This window comes from Pinus tabuliformis, chromosome 6 (genome assembly GCF_031772625.1).
Source record: "Pinus tabuliformis cultivar Carrire ecotype Pingquan chromosome 6, CPIR1, whole genome shotgun sequence".
Lineage (NCBI taxonomy): Eukaryota > Viridiplantae > Streptophyta > Pinopsida > Pinales > Pinaceae > Pinus > Pinus tabuliformis.
The window spans coordinates 672,380,333-672,398,436 of NC_142292.1; the positions used below are offsets into that span (position 1 = coordinate 672,380,333).

The following is an 18,104-nucleotide window of genomic DNA, read 5'->3' on the forward strand; positions in this document are numbered from 1 at the left end:
CTTGATGAGCCCATAAATTTTCTATTCACACAGACCAGGTTGAATTGCAAATTTTTAAAACTTTTTAAGGGGAGGAAGCACAACAAACGTTTCTTCTGCCGATGGTCGAGATTAGACTCTGTTAGACCATTCGAGCACCATATCAACTATAATTATTGCTTCATTATATAATAGAAATATTCTTACTTACAAAAAAAATAAAGTGATAGACTCATGTTAATAGGTTTGTAGAAATTGATGTTTGGATGAAGAAAGAAATGTCCAGTGTAAAAACTACGTGAAAGTTGGAAAAAATAACGAAAATCCAAAAAACAAAACATCATTGTGGAAAAGTTGGGAACACCATTTTGATGAATAGTTGAGATATGCCCAACCTATATTTCCACTTGGCATAACTTAGTTACAAAATAACGTGAAAATTGAATATAAGTAAATGATTTAATAATATCCACATGGAAGAAAACTCCAAAATATATTATTGAAAGTCAATTCGACTGCATAACCTAGTTACAAAATAACATGATCATTGAACATAAGAAAACCATTTAATAATATGTAGCAAACTCCACAACTATATACTAATGTAATTCAACATGACTACAAAATGAACAAAGACTATGAATCCATAGAGTCGATGGTAGAATCCAAAACATATAGGCTATTAAGTAGTAAATTTATTTATTGACACTATAGGGTGACCTTCGCTTAACAAAGTTCATTTATCTATCAATCTATCCAATGATGACAAGGAATTCTCAAACCTAAAATTGAGGACCTTTATCATTAGTAGGATTCACCCTTATAAAAAATATCTCCATTGCACAAAACTCCTGCAGGTTTACAGTTTTCATCATTAGTCCCAACATCTATGTCCTGCTTCAGATCCTTCAAAGAAAAAGGTAGATGAACATTGTAGTTACAATATTTGCAACAACATGACCATGCACTGCCACTTTCGTGGAAAACATAGCATCCAAATCGAGGTCTCTGTTTCAATAAAAGTGGATGTTCATGTTGGTTGTAGCTTATCTCCTTGGGTGATTTCTCAGCTAGCTCCTTCATTTCCTTCTCCATTTCCTTCACGAGCTTTTCAGATGAGCATTAGTGAAGGTATAAGACTTGGCTCCAAATGTGTCCACTACACTTTTGGCATTATGCATCATAATTTTTCCATCTAGACCCACCACACTCAATCGTGGGATCCCTATAACATGGAAAAAGAGGTGAGAGATCCTTCATAGTTTTATCACCAAATGGAAGAGCCAATCATGGCATTCTTTTGAAGTAATATTCAAAATCATCTTGATATTTGTCACTAGAGATGAAAACAATCTCAAATGCTTCTCCTCTTTCCTTGAGTTTTTTTTATACCTTTACAAGCTCTAGAGTGAAACATCGACAAGGAACACAACAATGGGTAGATAAAAACAAAGAAATTTCCTTCCCCACAATCTCAGCTACTGGGACCTATTACAATATATAAATGACCAACATCATCTGCGAGAGTACTAATTTTTATATATAACCCTGACCATATTTCTATGTTATGAATAAAAAGACATTTTTTCCATGATGTGATTCATGAATCATGGTATATGATCAATGAAGGTAGTAAGAAGACATTAGTAACTCACCTGGGCACCTCCATGCTTGATCACAGAGTTTCGCTCATCAAAAACCAAGAGTGACTTTAGGGTTTATAGTTCTCCTTTAGCTTTAACCTACGTTTCCATCTCATCCAATTTCTCTTTTTATAAACGGGTAATCTCTCATCCCATTTAATCCTATAAGGGTCACTCCATGAGTTTGTAATGTTTTCCCACATGGACCTAACATAATCAAGTCGAGAGTATTCCAAACCCAAAAGTAGCTACACAAGTTCTTTTTGGTGTTGTCTCCAAATAGAAAATCCAACCATGGAATACTTGCGTAATATTCTTCAAAGTCTTTCTCCTCTTGGTCACCCGAGGGAAACAAAATCTCAAAGGCCTCCCCTTTCTTCAAAAGCTCATTATAAACCTCCACAAGCATTGGAGTAAAATTTCTACAGAATCCACAACAGTGGGATGAGAAATACAAACCTATAGTTTTCCCCACAAGCTCCGCTACTGGAAGCTATTGACAAAAACTCAAATTGACAATGAGACCATCATGAAATAAAATCTATGCTCCTATTTTTCCTAAACCCTTATAGGTTACAAAGATTGCATGAAACTATATTCATTAGAATTAACACACGCATAATTTATTCTTTAGGTTTTCAAGTCCATTAGCCCAAATCAATATAGGCTTTCACACATACATTCTCATAAATAACACAACTCTAGATTCGTTGGAAAAGGAAAACATGAGCTAAAAAAAGGAAAACACCCAACTTTCTTCCTCCATGGCCAAGGACAAAATCTCATTCATCAGACACCAAAAGAGACTCGACAGTTTGTACAACCCTTAAGGATTCCTCTTTCTCCCTCATCTCCTCAACTCTCTCTACAGTGAATGGACATCCCTCAACATCATATTCTTTAATAATATTCACACCTTTAGTTGTTATAACTATTCTCTCTCTATCCAGAACAACAAGGAATAAAATGCCATCAACTTGAAAGGCTTGGTTAAGCTTCATCCTTGTCATTTTATCTGAGAATGGTAGGGAAATCCATGGCATGGTGTGGTGGTATTCCTCGAACGACATCTCATCAAGATCAACAAAAACAAAGACAATATTGAAGTCCTATAGATTTCAGACAAAATTGGTGTGAAAGACCTACATGGAGGGCACTAATGGGCATGTTGGGATGGAGTCCCCTTGGTCAATTTTGGGGCAAAAGCCCAAGTTTTATGTAAATGAATGTAAAGTCTCCACAAATTGTGGTCGCAGAGTGCGTAGATAGTTAAAGAGTCAAAAGGGGTTTTACCCTTCTTTATGTAAGCTAGGTCGGATTTTTGAAGATCTACCCATGGTCCGCCGACCATGGGATTGTATAAATAGGTCTGTCTTAGAGAGTCTAAGGGAGAATAACGATGATGAATAAATATGTAATGGGTCAATAGAAGGAAGATCGTAGAGGTCTTAGAGGAGGAAAAGGCTTTGTAGCTGTGTGCGCAAAGGCCTAGAGTAGAGTCCACAACTAAGTGCGCGGACCCCTGCAGCTGAGTGCACAGGGAAGTCTTGAGTTTGTAAGCTGAACTGAATATTAATAAAGAAGATTATTACATAAATTCTTGTGTTTTACCTATTTACTTTTGTTATGTATGAATGCGCTTTATGCTGTGATGAATGATGGTTTTATGAAATAATGTTGTATTGATGCACGACTTTACTGGATCTATATTGTTATGTGAATGCAATTGAAATTAAGGGTTTACATGAAGATTTTATCAATGTACGTTAAATTTATCAAACACTTAAGTAGATCTAAGTAAATACTGGGTTAAGAGTAATATTTGATGCACGTAAGTAGTTAATTTACCTATTCAAGGTCCACGAAAGCCAGTTGTAGACCTTCGCGGAGGTCTAGATGCTGATTAAAGGGAGTTACATTGATAAGCCATAAAGGCTTATCTTTATGGCTTATCGATCTGTGCAAAGGAAGATTTAGGGCACAAAACAACATCACACTTATCTCTGGGTGCTGAAACTTTGTTCTAGCATCCCCCCATACTGCTTTGGGTGAGACTTTAGTCTACGCTCCACGGATTGATGCCGAAAGGGCCAGTAGTGTAGGGATTTGTTTGGCACAACTAACTCTGAACCTGGGTTAGGACCCACTAAGCCAACAAATGGTTCCGTTGCCGGGACCAGGATCTGCATTAAGATATGTGTGATGTCGCATCACTAGAATTCGATAAAGAAAGAAATTGAGAAGTGGTCGGATAAAAAGATCCATGAATTCGCGGCGAAAGAGAACATAAATCTGCGCTTGACAAAAGAATAATGGTTGGAAAAATATATGTACACAAAGATACATGAAATTTTCTTCTGCACCCTCCCGATCGAACTATACGTGTGGATCACTTAATTAGCAGATGACCAAAGAAGGTGGAGGCATGACAGTCCAATAGTGTGGACCTCAGAGCTAGTGCAGAGGTTAGAAGCTTCGAAAGATAATATCGCGTGTGCTATGACCACTATCTTGATTGAGTCATACAAGGATTTGTGAGAAAATTCCCAGTCGATACCTCAATCAACTACACTGAAGTGAACAACTCTTTTTCCAGGGACCGCGAGGTAAGTATTTGATATCTTTGAATACTTGGATTAAAATGATCTTGTGTGAAAATCAGTTTATGCCACTGCCTTGATGTTTGGATCTACGGGAAGTGGACGAATCTTTAGAATTAGGACAGAGAAGGTCCTGAATACAGCCCATTGATAGAACCTCCTTCAAGTGATGACGAGGGAGCAGTACAGGACTCACCGCGAAGCGTTGTACAATTGATAAAGTAGGGTTTTCCATGAATACCTCATCTATCCACACCACCTCCACCTTCACCTCCACAACATACACCTTCACCCACACCGCCACCACTACCACCATCGGTCAACATGTCGAATACGATGAAGTTTCCAGTTTTCAAAGGCTTAGGAAGTGAGAATCCAGATCAGTTTTGGTTTGTTGCGAAGGCTGTATGGACAACACAACACATTACAGATGATAATATAAAGAAGGTGCAGTTGGTTACCACTCTACAGGATTGCATTGTGACATGGTACATTAAGTACTGCATCGATAACCCGCTGGCATCATTCATATACACTCAGACTGCTCTGAACAAAGAATTCGGTAAGCCCAAGTCTGAATCGCAAGCAGTCATTGGATTCAAGGAAATCATGATGAGGCCTGGTGAAACATCCTAGGAATTAGATCAAAGATTGAAGTGACAGATCCACGAAGCTAATATGAATCTCACGGATAGTCAGCACTGCGAATGGTTTGTAGCCTCACTCCTGCCCCACCTAAGGGTTTCTTTATCGCAGAAAAATATAGGGACCCAGGCAGAAGCCCTGGAAATTGCGATGAGATTGCATGTAACTCCTATTTAGGAAGCTTCTTTCGGAGTTCAACAGATTCATGCGAAATTGCAGAATCTCTGCTTGGAATTATAGAGTTTGAAAAAGGAAAAAGCGGCTCGGCAAGAGGTGTGATAAGAAGTTTTGTGCCTTAAATGTAAAAGCTAGGGGCATGATAAATATCATTTCTTTGTCTTCGCGAATTACAAGGGGAGGGCCAATGCCCCTGAGGCAGGAGGTTGTCGCAAGACCAAGTACAGGGCCCACACTGTGGTGCGCTATCTGTCAGGTAGTTGGAAAACATGTAACGAACTATTGTCACTTTCCGCAAAATTTTGTACAGATGCCGCAACAGTTATTCTGCAATTTCTATAAATTGATGGGCCATGATGAGCATAACTGTCGTAACTATGAATTGATGATGGAAAGAACACCCACGTATCAAATTCAAACAGAAAATTTCCCTCTGGATCAAGGTGTTGGGGGAGGGCACAAAGGATATCAGGGGCGCGAATGAGGCTGAGGAGGAGGAGGACTTGGTAGAGGTCGAGAGAAATTTCTTTGCTATAATTGCAGAGTGCCAGGACACTAGGCATGGGAGTGTATGAGCCGGACACACCCGTCATGCCGGTACTATACTCAGTTTGACCACGTGATAAAAGAATGTCCTATATTGATAGCTAACATGTAGGAGAAGAAGGCACATCCTTAACAACCTACCCAAAATTTACAGATGATGAGGGTTGAGCCATGCAAGGAGGATACCAATGTGAATATTGTGCTACGAAGTAGAATGATGACTGGTGATGATAAAGGGAAACAACCTGACGAAAGTGGATGGGTCTACAAGGCTATAGAAAAGGAAGTTGGGTTTGACTTGGAGCACATGAGGGAAACGTTCATGGAAGCAAAGAAAAGCTTCTCTGAGGCCTCTACCTCAGGAAGTCAAGACAAGCTATCTGAAGAGGTTGACCCCTCCATGCTTACTGCTTTCTTTGAGACTTGTATGAAGCTGCTACACGATAGCAAGGCTGTAAAAGGGTGACAAGAACTAATAAATAAGTGTGTTGGTAAGGAAGGTTCTCCTTAAGGACACTACGGAGTCAGAAAAATAGGCAAACACAAGATGAGAACAGGGCATGCGATGAGACTCACCGTGCAAATAGGAGACTATGAGATGGACCAATTTATTTTGGATCTAGGGTCAGATGTGAACGTTTTTCCTAAACAGACATGGGAAAGAATGGGGAGACATGTGATGTAGTGGTCTTCGATTTAATTGAGGATGGAAAACCAACATAATATTATCCCTATGGGGTGATTTCATGGAGTAACCGTAGATATAGAAGGAGAGAGCGCACAGGCTGATTTTGAAGTGATAAAGATTGTTGATTACAACAATCCATATCCCGCGCTCCTGGGAATCGATTAGGCTATCGACATGAATGGGGTAATCAATTTGAAGAAGAGGACAATGTCATTTGAAAGGAAATCGCTCAGCATTGTAGTCCCACAAGACCTTACAGAAGGACCACGCTATACTGAACTGTTTCATGACTATGAGTAAAGCGACGATGATTTGGACCATATTTATAAGATAACAATGTGAGACGAAGAATGGGTTAATCCGACAACTGATGGAAGAATTGCATGGGACCGCGAAAGCTCCTGTACCTCGTGTTATCACTCTAAAATTTCTCTAGAGTTTTTATGAAAGAAATGATAGGCATAACCACAAACCTACTTTCAAGATCAGGATCTAGCCTTCCTAATGCTCAGAGAGGGCTCTCTCTTTATGATTTAATTTTTTTTAGTTAATTGTTTTTAGGCTAGTTATTTATGCTGTGATTGGGTTTTGATTTTGATTTGGTGGTGGAATCACTACCTTAGATGGATAGATGGATGTCTTTTACCATTGGGCTATGGGGTCAAATGTCAATAAAAAGGGACTAGATCAAGTTCTAAAGATATTGTTTACAGGGAAAGGTATCTGAGTAAATTCAGATCTTCTAGGTTGGATGGTGAAGTGGTTTTCAATCGGGGTCAAGGAGCAATTAAGGGTTCCTCAAACCAGATAATGAGAGAAATGGTAGGGGTCAATCGAAACTAGGGAGAAATGAAGGATTCCCTACTCTGGATATCAGAAGAAAACATTAAAATGATTAACTGTTCAAGACAGAGTGTACTTAAACAAATTCTGTAATAAATTTCCAGTTATTTCATTCAATTTAGATAACATGCAAGTTTGTGAAACACTTAAGAAAATAACAATTTGACAAAAAGAAAATACTTCACTGAAGTGGCCCAACACATGAATCCTGTAATGCAATTTCTTTATTACTCAGTCCAGTCTACTGACTTGAAAAATTGGTACAATGAACCCTCAAGTTACAGATCAATACAACTATAGAAATGTCTAGCAATCCACATTCTATACTTCGAATTATGAAGTATTTATACAAAAACTTATTACAAAATATCCCAAACTGTTTTGGGAATTAATCTAGGAAAAATAAATATCTTCATGCAAGAAGATAGAGACAGATATTCAACTGCTGCAATCTATCCCTGTTTATTAGGCTCTATTGTCTTATGCTTTGATCTTTTGTTGTTTTTTCTCCTTTTCTATTGGTCTTCAACGTTGACTGTTCTTTTACTTTTCCTTTTAACTGATACTCTTTCATCTGATACTCTTTGACCAGGCTTATGTGCTGCTTTTCTTTTACTGCTCTGTATTTACTTTTACCTTGCATTTTTATAGTAAGTCATTTAACTTTTCCCATGTCTCTGTATTTGGTAATTTAATATTTACCATTCTTCTGTAGACTTCATCTGCTTCTGTGTACTTTGCAAAGGTGGGCTTATTTACAAAAAGGTGTTTTACCTCATGCTAGAGGTAAAATAGGTTCTCAAATATTTGATACAGAACCTTTCCTCTAGGCATCCCTTTCATGGATGAACTATTGGCTTGCTCTCTTACCACTTCTCTGATTTTCCTAGTGTAGTCTTCATGTGGCATTAATCTGTCATTTATTACCAAGGGATTTGGCAGACCTTTCTGCCTTAAAGCATCAAACTTAACCATGAACCTGCCTATAGCCAGCTCCATGGTTTGGCATTTTTCCTCAAGGTTCATCATTAAGTTCCTCTTGGTGAGAACTTTCTTCACCTCTAGTATGGTGCCAGTCCTGTCAGCTATGTCCAATTCCTGCAATTCATATTTATTTTTAGAGTTAAGGAATTGGATTATTCTTGAGGCTTCTTCTGGCATGTCTCCAAGTTCGGCCTTAACTCTCTGAATTACTTCAATAGCCTCTTTGACTAAATCATTTTGTTCAAAGATGAGTTGTATAGATGGCCAAATATCATTGACAGAGTCAATGATATTGGCCCATAGTTGTTTTTTAGCTTGGGTAAGCAGCTCCTTTAATGTCAACTCTTTTTCCAAATTCTTCATCCTCTCAGTCAACCTCTTTGACTTCTGTACTTCATTTTTGTGCATAATTTGGGCCAATTTCTTCTCATCCTTTAGAATCCTTATCTATTCTTTGAGTCTATTTATCTTAGTGGTCTGAATGGACTTGTCCTCCATCGCTTTGACCATTTTACTTGCCTCATCACTTGGCTGAGCTGCTACTGTTGTTGAACCTGTTGCTGATATAGATGTTGTTGCAGCTGGAAGTGCTATAGCTAGTGGTGCTGTGGGGGCCAATGAAGTTGCCAACATTGAAGGAACTATTGTGGTAACTATGGGAATAGCAGTGGCAGTGGTTGTCTCAAGGCTGGCATGTTTTAACTATATTAAGCCGTCCAATTCACTCTCCATTTCCTTCAATTGAGCATTTAGTTTAAGAATGAGATCCATCATTTCTTCCTACTGGGTTTGGCTCTCTAAGACTTCCTTGGTCTATGGCTGCTCTGAATGATGCAACTTCAATTGTTTCTTTAAAGCAGCAATATCCTTATTTTTCTTCTTTATCAGTTTTTCTGCTGCCTTGGTATCATTGGGATTATACCCAATTTCAATCACCAAGTCTTCCAGTGACTTGATTCTATTGTCCTTGGCCTATGAGGATGCCTTTTCTAGCTTTAACTGTGCTATGATGTTATCCAATGAGCTTTGAAGTTTGTGCACAGTCATTGCTTTATTGGTCATTGTGGAATAAATCATTTCACCGACCTGTTTATGGAACTCAATTTGGTCAATAGGGTGAACATCCCTAGCCAAAACTTCAAAATCTGTTTTCCTATAGTCTGTTGATGATCTGGGCTGCTAGACTATAGGCTGCATAAAGGTCATTTGCATCTTACCAGTCTTAATGTCAAAGGCTGACATTAATCTATTTTGATTGGTAGGTGTTTGCTTGAAGTACTAGGCATATGTTCCAACCTTTAATGCCTCATTCCTTAACTTAATTTCCTTGTACTTCTCTTTATCCACCAGCTTGCTAGATGAAGAGACTTCAATGCTAATTTTTTTTTCAATAAGTTGAGTGCTTGAGGTAGAAGGCTGATGAGTTTCCTTTGAAACTGTTGGACCTTTTCTTTTCCCCACCATTGTGTCAGTACTAGTGATTTCAACTATCCCAATGGTGTCTTCTTGCTCAATTACAAGATTAAGCTTGGGCCTCTTCCTGTAACTGATCTCAAACCTGTCATCTATAGTGTCCATCCTAGAGCTAGAACCTTCTTCCCTGGTTCTTTTTACATTTCTGTCCTCATTGGCTAGAGTTTGTAAAATGGGAGTAATATTCATCTGTTCTTGTAGGGTTGGAACCTGCAGAAAGGAACTAGTATCAATCTGCTTTTCCACATCTATCAAAGTATTCTCCACATCTATTAAAGTATTCTCCAACCATTCTAACTGGTTGGCATATTTCTTAATGTCTGGCCTGGGCTCATGTATGAAGGGACACTTGAATTTGAGCCTTAGTTTATTTATGACTCCATTAGGGTCATACTGCCACATGAAACTGCTTTTGAAGTTCATCTGCTGTAAGATTTTTTCTGCTTCTTGTCTAGCTTCCCTATTATTACAAATAAAAGGGCCCAATTGGTTTTTCATTTTAAACTAAGTCTTCTTCCTAGCTGACAGGAAATTAACTTCATTAGAGTTTATGATTTGCCTGAAATACTCTAATGCAAATATCCTCATGGGGAGGTATTTGGGCAGTTTGTAGGGAGCGAGTTGGCATCCATATATCCCAATTTCGGTGTGATCCTAGTATAGATACCAGTATCCCACTCTACTATTCTTAGCCAACTGTAAAACTCTCTTAATCTCATCATTGGTCCTAGGTTGATAGCTACTTGTTAGCATGTTTACAACTTGATGGACAAATGAATCAATGAACTCTTTATAAGAAAAAATAGTGGAATATATTTGGATCAATGGTGTCCAAAAGATGACAAATCTTGGATTTCCTTTGGTGTCTAACTTTTGGATGCTGACTGGAAACTTGTTTGACTGAAAGTATAAGAACATGTGAAACAATACTGATGAATATTTGAACACTCTCTCATTTGGTAATCTGATAAACTGTTCATGGATTCTATCTGCTATGAACTGAGAAAAGTTGTAAACTGTAGCAGGAGGCTTGCCTGGGCAAAAGATAGAAAGGAAAGCAAGAACAACCTCATCCACATGTTCATCAGTGGTGTACCCTAGAATGCAAGAGAGCATGGTTATAATTTGTCTGCCTCTCTCAGAGAAAATGGTGGTAGCATATGGAGGACTATCTGTTGGAGTATGAGACTCTTCAATGATGAAAGTCTGAAAGATCTGAGCTTTCTTGGGAAGGTCTAGCTTGGTGTAGAGTTCAAGTAAGCCTTCAATGGAAAGTGGGGTCTCATTTGGGCTTGGCTAGATCTGCAACATTTGATTTATTGACTCTGCAGTAATAGTGAATAAAACCTGTTGGTTAGGGGTGACTATGGCTCTTTGACTTGGAACATAACAAGCTTGAAAAAAGTGGATGATTTCTGGGAATAGGTGTACCTATGGGAACAAGTACTTGGGAAAATTTGACTCCCATAGGTGAATGTCATCATTCTGGTTCAAGAACTTGTCTTTACTCCAGTAGTGGAGTTTCAGTAGGTGGCTAGGGGAAGCAATATCCTTAATTTGAAATTCTCCATCAGCTAAAGGGAGGTGGTCAATATCCAAGTGAGGTGTTTGCAGAGGTCTTACATCCAGAGAGCTTTGGGAAGCCATAATTTGGTTTGTTCAATGGAATTACTTTTTCTATGGCTTTAGGAGTAAGGTCAGAATGTCTGGAACAGTGGGGAGGGTAATTTCAATTTGTAGAAAAAGGGTTTGGATGCACAGTAAGTTTTTCTTCAATTTAGCACAATTTTTTTAATTAATTTAATTAATTAACCTTTGATAATTACTATGTATAACTCAAATTTATAGGGCTGTTCTGGTTCTTTCAAGAATACCTAGAAATTGGTGATTTGGTGCGAAGATAGGGTTCTATGGTAGCAACAGTGGTTTCTGAGGCTTCAATTGTCAATTTTCTACTTCAATTTGGTGTTTACAGCGCCTTCGGGTGGCAAAAGTTGGTAAAAATGGTTGTGCAAAAGTTCAGGGTGTCAAAATTTGATAACAGAGGTTTCCAGTGAAAATGAGCGAAAAGAGAAAAAGAGGACTTTTTCGGCCTTTTAACCAATAACAGTTAGATTTTGGCGCAATAATTGGCGAATGAATAGTGGGCAATTTTTGTTTAGGCAGAGAGGCGGTTTTAGGCCATATTGCACTGCTTTAGGGTGGGGGCGATATTTTTTGTGAGTGCGCGATATAACCTAGTGTCGCCACTTAGCCAAACAGTGCTCGGCCAAAACTGCAAATCTCGCGTGCCTTTAGATCGTTCACTGCCAGATTTTGAATCTACGCGATATTGATATGCGTCGTTGGATCTGGAGGTGGGAGATCAATGGGATATCGCGCAATGAAGTTGCACAGAAGGAGTTGGGACGTGGTTGGCGAGGCCTGTGGTTTAATTACAATAAATTGTAATTAATTAATAAATAATGACGGGATTTCAATATAAGCAATGGGTTAATAAAGGTGGGGACCATGAGTTTATATGGCGGAGGGTTTTAACTATACACCAAGGTTTGGTGAGTTAAAAAGGATGTCGAGGAATTATAACATGGGGGACTTTAATTACACAAAGCGGGTGTATAGTTTAGGAAATGACTTAGAGTAAAAGGGGTTTAGTGGGTTTTTAAGGGGAAAAGGGGAAACTAATAAGGGGGGAATGTATTATTTGTGATGGGAATGAGTTTCACACTAGGGAAAGGGGTTTTTGGAAGGGGGAATGATTTATAAAGGGTAATGTCTAGGGAAATGTGTGAAACAAAGGGATAAAAGTTCAAAATTAGGGGAAAGGGTTTCACAAGTAATGAAGGGATAATGAGGGGAAATTAATAAAGTATGTGGGGGTCTAGTGCAATGAGGGGAAATTAGTAAATAAGCTTTTAGTGAATGTCCTTTCTCTTTGACAATTCCTCCTACACATGAGAAATAGGATTAAGCATGATGAATGTGCTTTTGAGTTAGCAACCTTGTGCACTTCCACAACTTCTTCTACCCACCCTTAATTTACCCTAGCACTGTCTCTTCATTCATTGGGTGCATTTGAGCTTGCTGACCCTTCATTTATTTTTCTTGAATAAGCAAAATATCTAATTCTAACTTTATAACTTCCAATGGCTCAGGTTAAACTTATGAGCTCATTATTATTCTCTACCTAACTACTGATCTGCCAATATTAAACAATTTGGCTAGATCTTTATTCTCTATCTATCAACATGAAATTTAAAGCATGAATGAATCAAGATTAAACTATTTGATCATCATGGATTGTGGCATTTCTGACAAGTTGCATACAATATTACTTTGCAAAGTAAAGTAAAAGGAGTGGCATTTGAATTTGCACACTTTCATGATCTATTTTTATCTCTTTTTGGGGTTCATTGTTTTTACTTTTTTGATCTTTTTCTTTCCTTTTGTCCTTTGATTATTCTTTTAGGACATACCCTCTTTACATTTTTTAATTTTAATATGGGAAAAGTATGTACAATATTACAAGACTAACCATAGCCAATTCAAAATTATGAATCCTATTATTATAGAACCCTAACACCTCGGAGTCAGACGAAGAGTTGGAACAGTGGCAAAATAGGTTGCATGAAGTATCCACACTACGCTGCAACATGATGACCAAATCGTTGCGTTGTGTGTCATCAAAGGTAAGAAATTTGCCTTATTATGATGGTTTAACTGACATGGATAAATTTTTGGATGCTTTTGAAAGAGAAGTTCCAGAGGATTACCGCTTTCAGGCGTTGGACTGGGCACTGCACGCTACGCCCGCTCATTGGTGGGGTACGCATAAGGACAATTTTTAAGAATGGCGTGAGTACAGAAGAATGATGAGATTGCGGTTTGGTTACCCAAAAGTTCGGCTAACTAAGAAATATGATGGGAGAAATGACCCGCGTGAACATTTAGCAATGTGAACTAAGGTTTATGGAACAGAGCTGCAACTAGAGTGGGTGCATATATTCTATCACACTTTGGACATCATTCCTATGAATTGGTACCTGGAAATAGAGCTCCGCCATGGCACCGCGGAGTGGGATGTCTTAAGGGAAGGATTTTTTATGACATTCAAATTTGAGGATGGGTTCGAAAGCATTGATGAGGCACTACATGAGGTTAAGGCAACAATCTTCAGAATACCACAGGATCCTTTAGAATTGATTCAACCATATTGGAGCACCTAGTTGCGCCATGCACTGGAATGCTATAATGTGACTGCTGAAGGAGACGATGAGGATCCAAGGAATATTAACATTCCAGAGGCAGAAGGCCACTGCGAAGTTGAGGGACTGCAGATAGAGAATCCAGACATCACCGTGCCACTGAAAACTAGGCAAGTAAACATTGGCACAGAAGCGGAGCCAAAGTTTGTGAAGATTGGGGATTATTGGGATGATGCCATAGTAGATAAGGTCATTGAGTTGCTCTGCGAATATCAGGATTTGTTCCCTACAAAATTTTCAGACCTGAAAGGTATCATAGGAGACTTGGGCGTAATGAAGATTACCTTGAAGCCAGACGCGAAGCCGATTAAGCAGAGGCCATATTGCCTTAATCCCAAGTATAAAGAAAAGGTCTGCTTAGAGTTGGATAAGATGCTTGAGGCAGGCATTATTGAACCTGTGGAGGAATCTGATTGGGTGAGCCCAATGGTAGTCTAGGAAAAGAAGCAGAAAGGAGAAATAAGGATCTATGTAGATCTTAGGAAGCTTAATGATGCCTGCATTCATGATCCTTTTCCAACACCGTTCACAGATGAAGTACTGGATAATGTTGGAGGGTAGGAGGCCTACTCATTCACTGATGGGTTCTCTGGATACCATCAAATTAAGATCGTGCCAGAAGACAGGAGTAAGACCACCTTTGTGACAAAATGGGGATGTTTCTAGTATACAATGATGCCTTTTGGACTTAAGAATGTGTCGATGATCTTCTCGCGTGTAGTCATCGTGACGTTCAAAGAATTTATTCACAAGTTCTTGGAGGTATATTTTGATGATTGGACAATGTTTGGGCTAGTAAAGCGCCATGTAGCCAGTTTACACTTGATGTTGGATACATGCCAAAGGTATCAGATTGCGCTGAACCTGAAGAAATGCTTGTTCTGCATCCCTTTCAGAATTTTGCTGGGTCATGTGGTGTGCAAGAAAGGACTAATGGTGGACCCTACTAAGATCGTGGTCATAGTTAATTTGGAGGCACTAAGAAGTGTCAAACAGCTACGTGCAATGTTGGGTCATACTAGATAATATCAGAAGTTCATCAAGAGTTATGCCCAGATTATTGTGCCTATGGAAAAGCTACTGAAGAACGACACTACATTCTGTTGGGATGAATAATTTCAGTGCAGTATGGATGTATTGAAGGAAAAAATGGTCACCGCACCAATCATGGTATTCCCAGTTGGAAGAAGGAATTCCACATACATGTTGATGCCTTGTGTATTTATTGCACTACAAGCAGTGCTAATGCAGGCCAGTGAAGGGGAGATGGATCATCCTATAGCATTTGCAAGCAGGAAGATGTCAAAAGCTGAAAATAATTATTCGACCACAGAGCACGAAGCGTTGGCTATGGTGTACGTGCTCCAGAAATTCACACATTGCCTGCTAGGCGAACATTTCAAGATGTACACAGACCATTATACATTGAAGTATCTAGTCAATAAGCCTGTGTTGGAGGGGAAATATGCAAATGGCTGCTATTGTTTCAAGAATATGATTTTGAAGTAATTTTGAGGCCAAGAAGATTGAACACGAGACCAGACCATCTGTCGCACATTGAAACGGGAGAGGAGCCTACTAATTTGGAGGAAGGGTTGCCTGACGTGTAGCTATTTGTGGTGCACGTAGTGGATAACCACTTCGCAGATATTATCCACTTCCTGACTACAGGGACGGCTCCAGAGAGATATACCAGTCAACAAAAGAAAGAATTGGTGGTGCGTGTGGCATAATTTTCGGTCATTATGGGCCATTTGTATAAGATGGGATCGGACGAGATAATTTGACATTATGTACCTGATTTTGAGCCAAATAGTATCCTCACTGAAGCTCATGGAGGAGTTGCGAGAGGGCATTATGTAGGAAAAGAAACAATGCAGAAGATTTTACGCGTTGGGCTGTGGTGGCTGACAGTAAATAAAGAATCTAAAGAATATTATAGGGCATGCGATGCATGTTAGAGAACAGGCAGGACATCGCGGAGGGATGAGCTGCCTCTGAATCCGCAGGTGTCACTGCAGCCATTTGAGAAATGGGAAATTGACTTTGTAGGACCAAGTCAACCCCCAGACAAGAAGACAAGTGCGCGGTATATCATTACACGATTGAATATTTGATCAGATGGGCAGAGGAACAGCCTGTGAAAGACTGTACAGGGGCAACAACAACAAATTTTTTGTTTGAATATGTGTTGACCAGGTGTGGTTGCCCAAAGGTTTTGATGAATGATCGCAGTATGCATTTTCTTAATGAAATGATCAACGCGCTAAAAAAAGAGTTCTAGGTTTACCATCATAAGAGTACGCCATATCATCCTCAGGCCAATGGAATGGTTGAGGATTTTAATGAGATATTGGAGAATGTTCTGACAAAGGTTTGCAACATGCAGTAAAATGATTTAGACGTGTGTGTACCAACAGTGTTATGGGCTTATAGAACTACTTGTAAAAAGCTTACTGGTCAAACACCTTTTAGGTCCGTCTATGGTATAGAAGGTGTGATGCCTATGGAGTACATTGTGCCTAGTCTATGCACAACGGCTTTCATAGGAGTGGCGGACCGCAGAGCCTTAGAAGAACGACTCGCGCAACTAATGGAGCTTGAGGAAGATAGATTTATAGTTGGATTCCATCAGCAGGTTCAGAAGGAACGTGAAAAAGCTTGGTGCAATCGGCACATCAAACTACGCACCTTCAAGGTAAATGATTCAGTTTTATTATATGATAGTAAGTTTGCTAATTTTTGAGGGAAGTTTCAGATGCACTGGCTGAGACCATATGCCATCAAAGAAATTACAGATGGTGGAGCAATTCAGCTCGCGAAGTTGAATGGAGATTCATTTTTGGGAAGGGTAAATGGAAGCTGATTAAATCCATACACGGGGGATATGGCCCAATGACTAGATGATGGTAGCACAGTCTTAGCGCTCCAGGCAGCTGTAAGGGAGCGCGGGACTATAAACTACACTACCTGGGTTATAGAGCTACGCGATAGGGGGGCTGTGCGAAAAAGGGTGGTGTCACAGTACCAGAAGAGGCATAAAGGGAGCTGCGCTATAAAGGGAGGTACCGCGAAGCACAACCAGAAAGTGACCATTACAGTCATTGTTCATGATTTGATAGTGACGAGATGGTTAAGAGGAGGGGGGGTGGAATTTAAGGCTAAATTTAAGAGTGAAATCCTTGCAGATCTGCTGCCAAATTAACATTTATGGACAGATTTTGGGGGGAACAGTCGAATTTGAATTTGAATTCGCCTATAAATTACGCATGGCCGTCCAACAGAAAACACTTTGCATCCTTAGAATTTTTGCGTTGTGCTGTCAAACGTTTATGAATCCTCAGGTTTTTGCAAATTTGGTCACTAGCTCCATGTTTGATAAATTACCCAAAGGTACCCAACGTTTATTCTCAGCATGATGTTCGAACCATGCGAAACTGCAAGCACTGTATCGCCTCTGAGGGAGTTGCTCCAGAGGTTGTGAGCATGGAGGCTCTGGCTACTGTGCCTACGATGCCGAGGTCACCTAGGTCGAAACCTACACCGGTGCAGGAAGTCCCCAAACCCAAGAAAGACAAACAAAAGAAGCCAATGTCGATGCACGAGTCACCGAGGAAGCATGCTACTACCCAGGCCCAGAAGAAAGAAAAACAACCGACGAAGGATAAGGGGAAAGTGGTGGATTTGGAGGTCGAAGAGGGCGCGGAGGATATAGATGCCAAGGGGGTGGAGCCTATCTCCAAGTTGCTAGATTATATCCCTCTGCGTAAGGGAAAAGTGAAGATAACCAAAGACCCAGATGTAGAGAAGTTTTTGATTCATACACCCTTGTTGCTGGAAAGCATTACATTTGAAGGTCTGTGCTTGGCGCGGGTCCCCCATTTAAAACTAGAGGATTGGGATTTGGTAGACCACGAGAGGTTCCCCCACCTTGCAACGAAGAACTATATGAAGAGGGTATTTTACAAGGAATCAGGTGTCACCACGTTGGAGCCTATGGAGTGGATTTGTGGAGTGAATCAGTCGGGGTTGCTAAACCTACTGTGGGTGCCCCACTACCACCGCTCCAACATCAACCTCATTGTCATCAAGCAATTGTTGACCCTGGTGCATGACGAATGTTTGTGGCTGAGCACGCCGATCCTGATTATAGATATGTTGATCCACCAGATCACGCTCTTGCCACACTCAGGGTTGAATCCAGCCAAGGAGTTTGGCGGAAAGACGAGTGAGCGCAACCTCGCAGAGAAGATGAAGGAAA

The 18,104-nt window shown here is 39.8% G+C and overlaps 1 pseudogene; it reads right to left on the bottom strand.

The window, feature by feature from the left end:
* Positions 1–783: 783 nt before the first annotated feature.
* On the bottom strand, positions 784–2,781 carry LOC149260424 (putative nucleoredoxin 1-2; annotated as a pseudogene).
* Between the last annotated feature and the right edge of the window lie 15,323 nt (positions 2,782–18,104).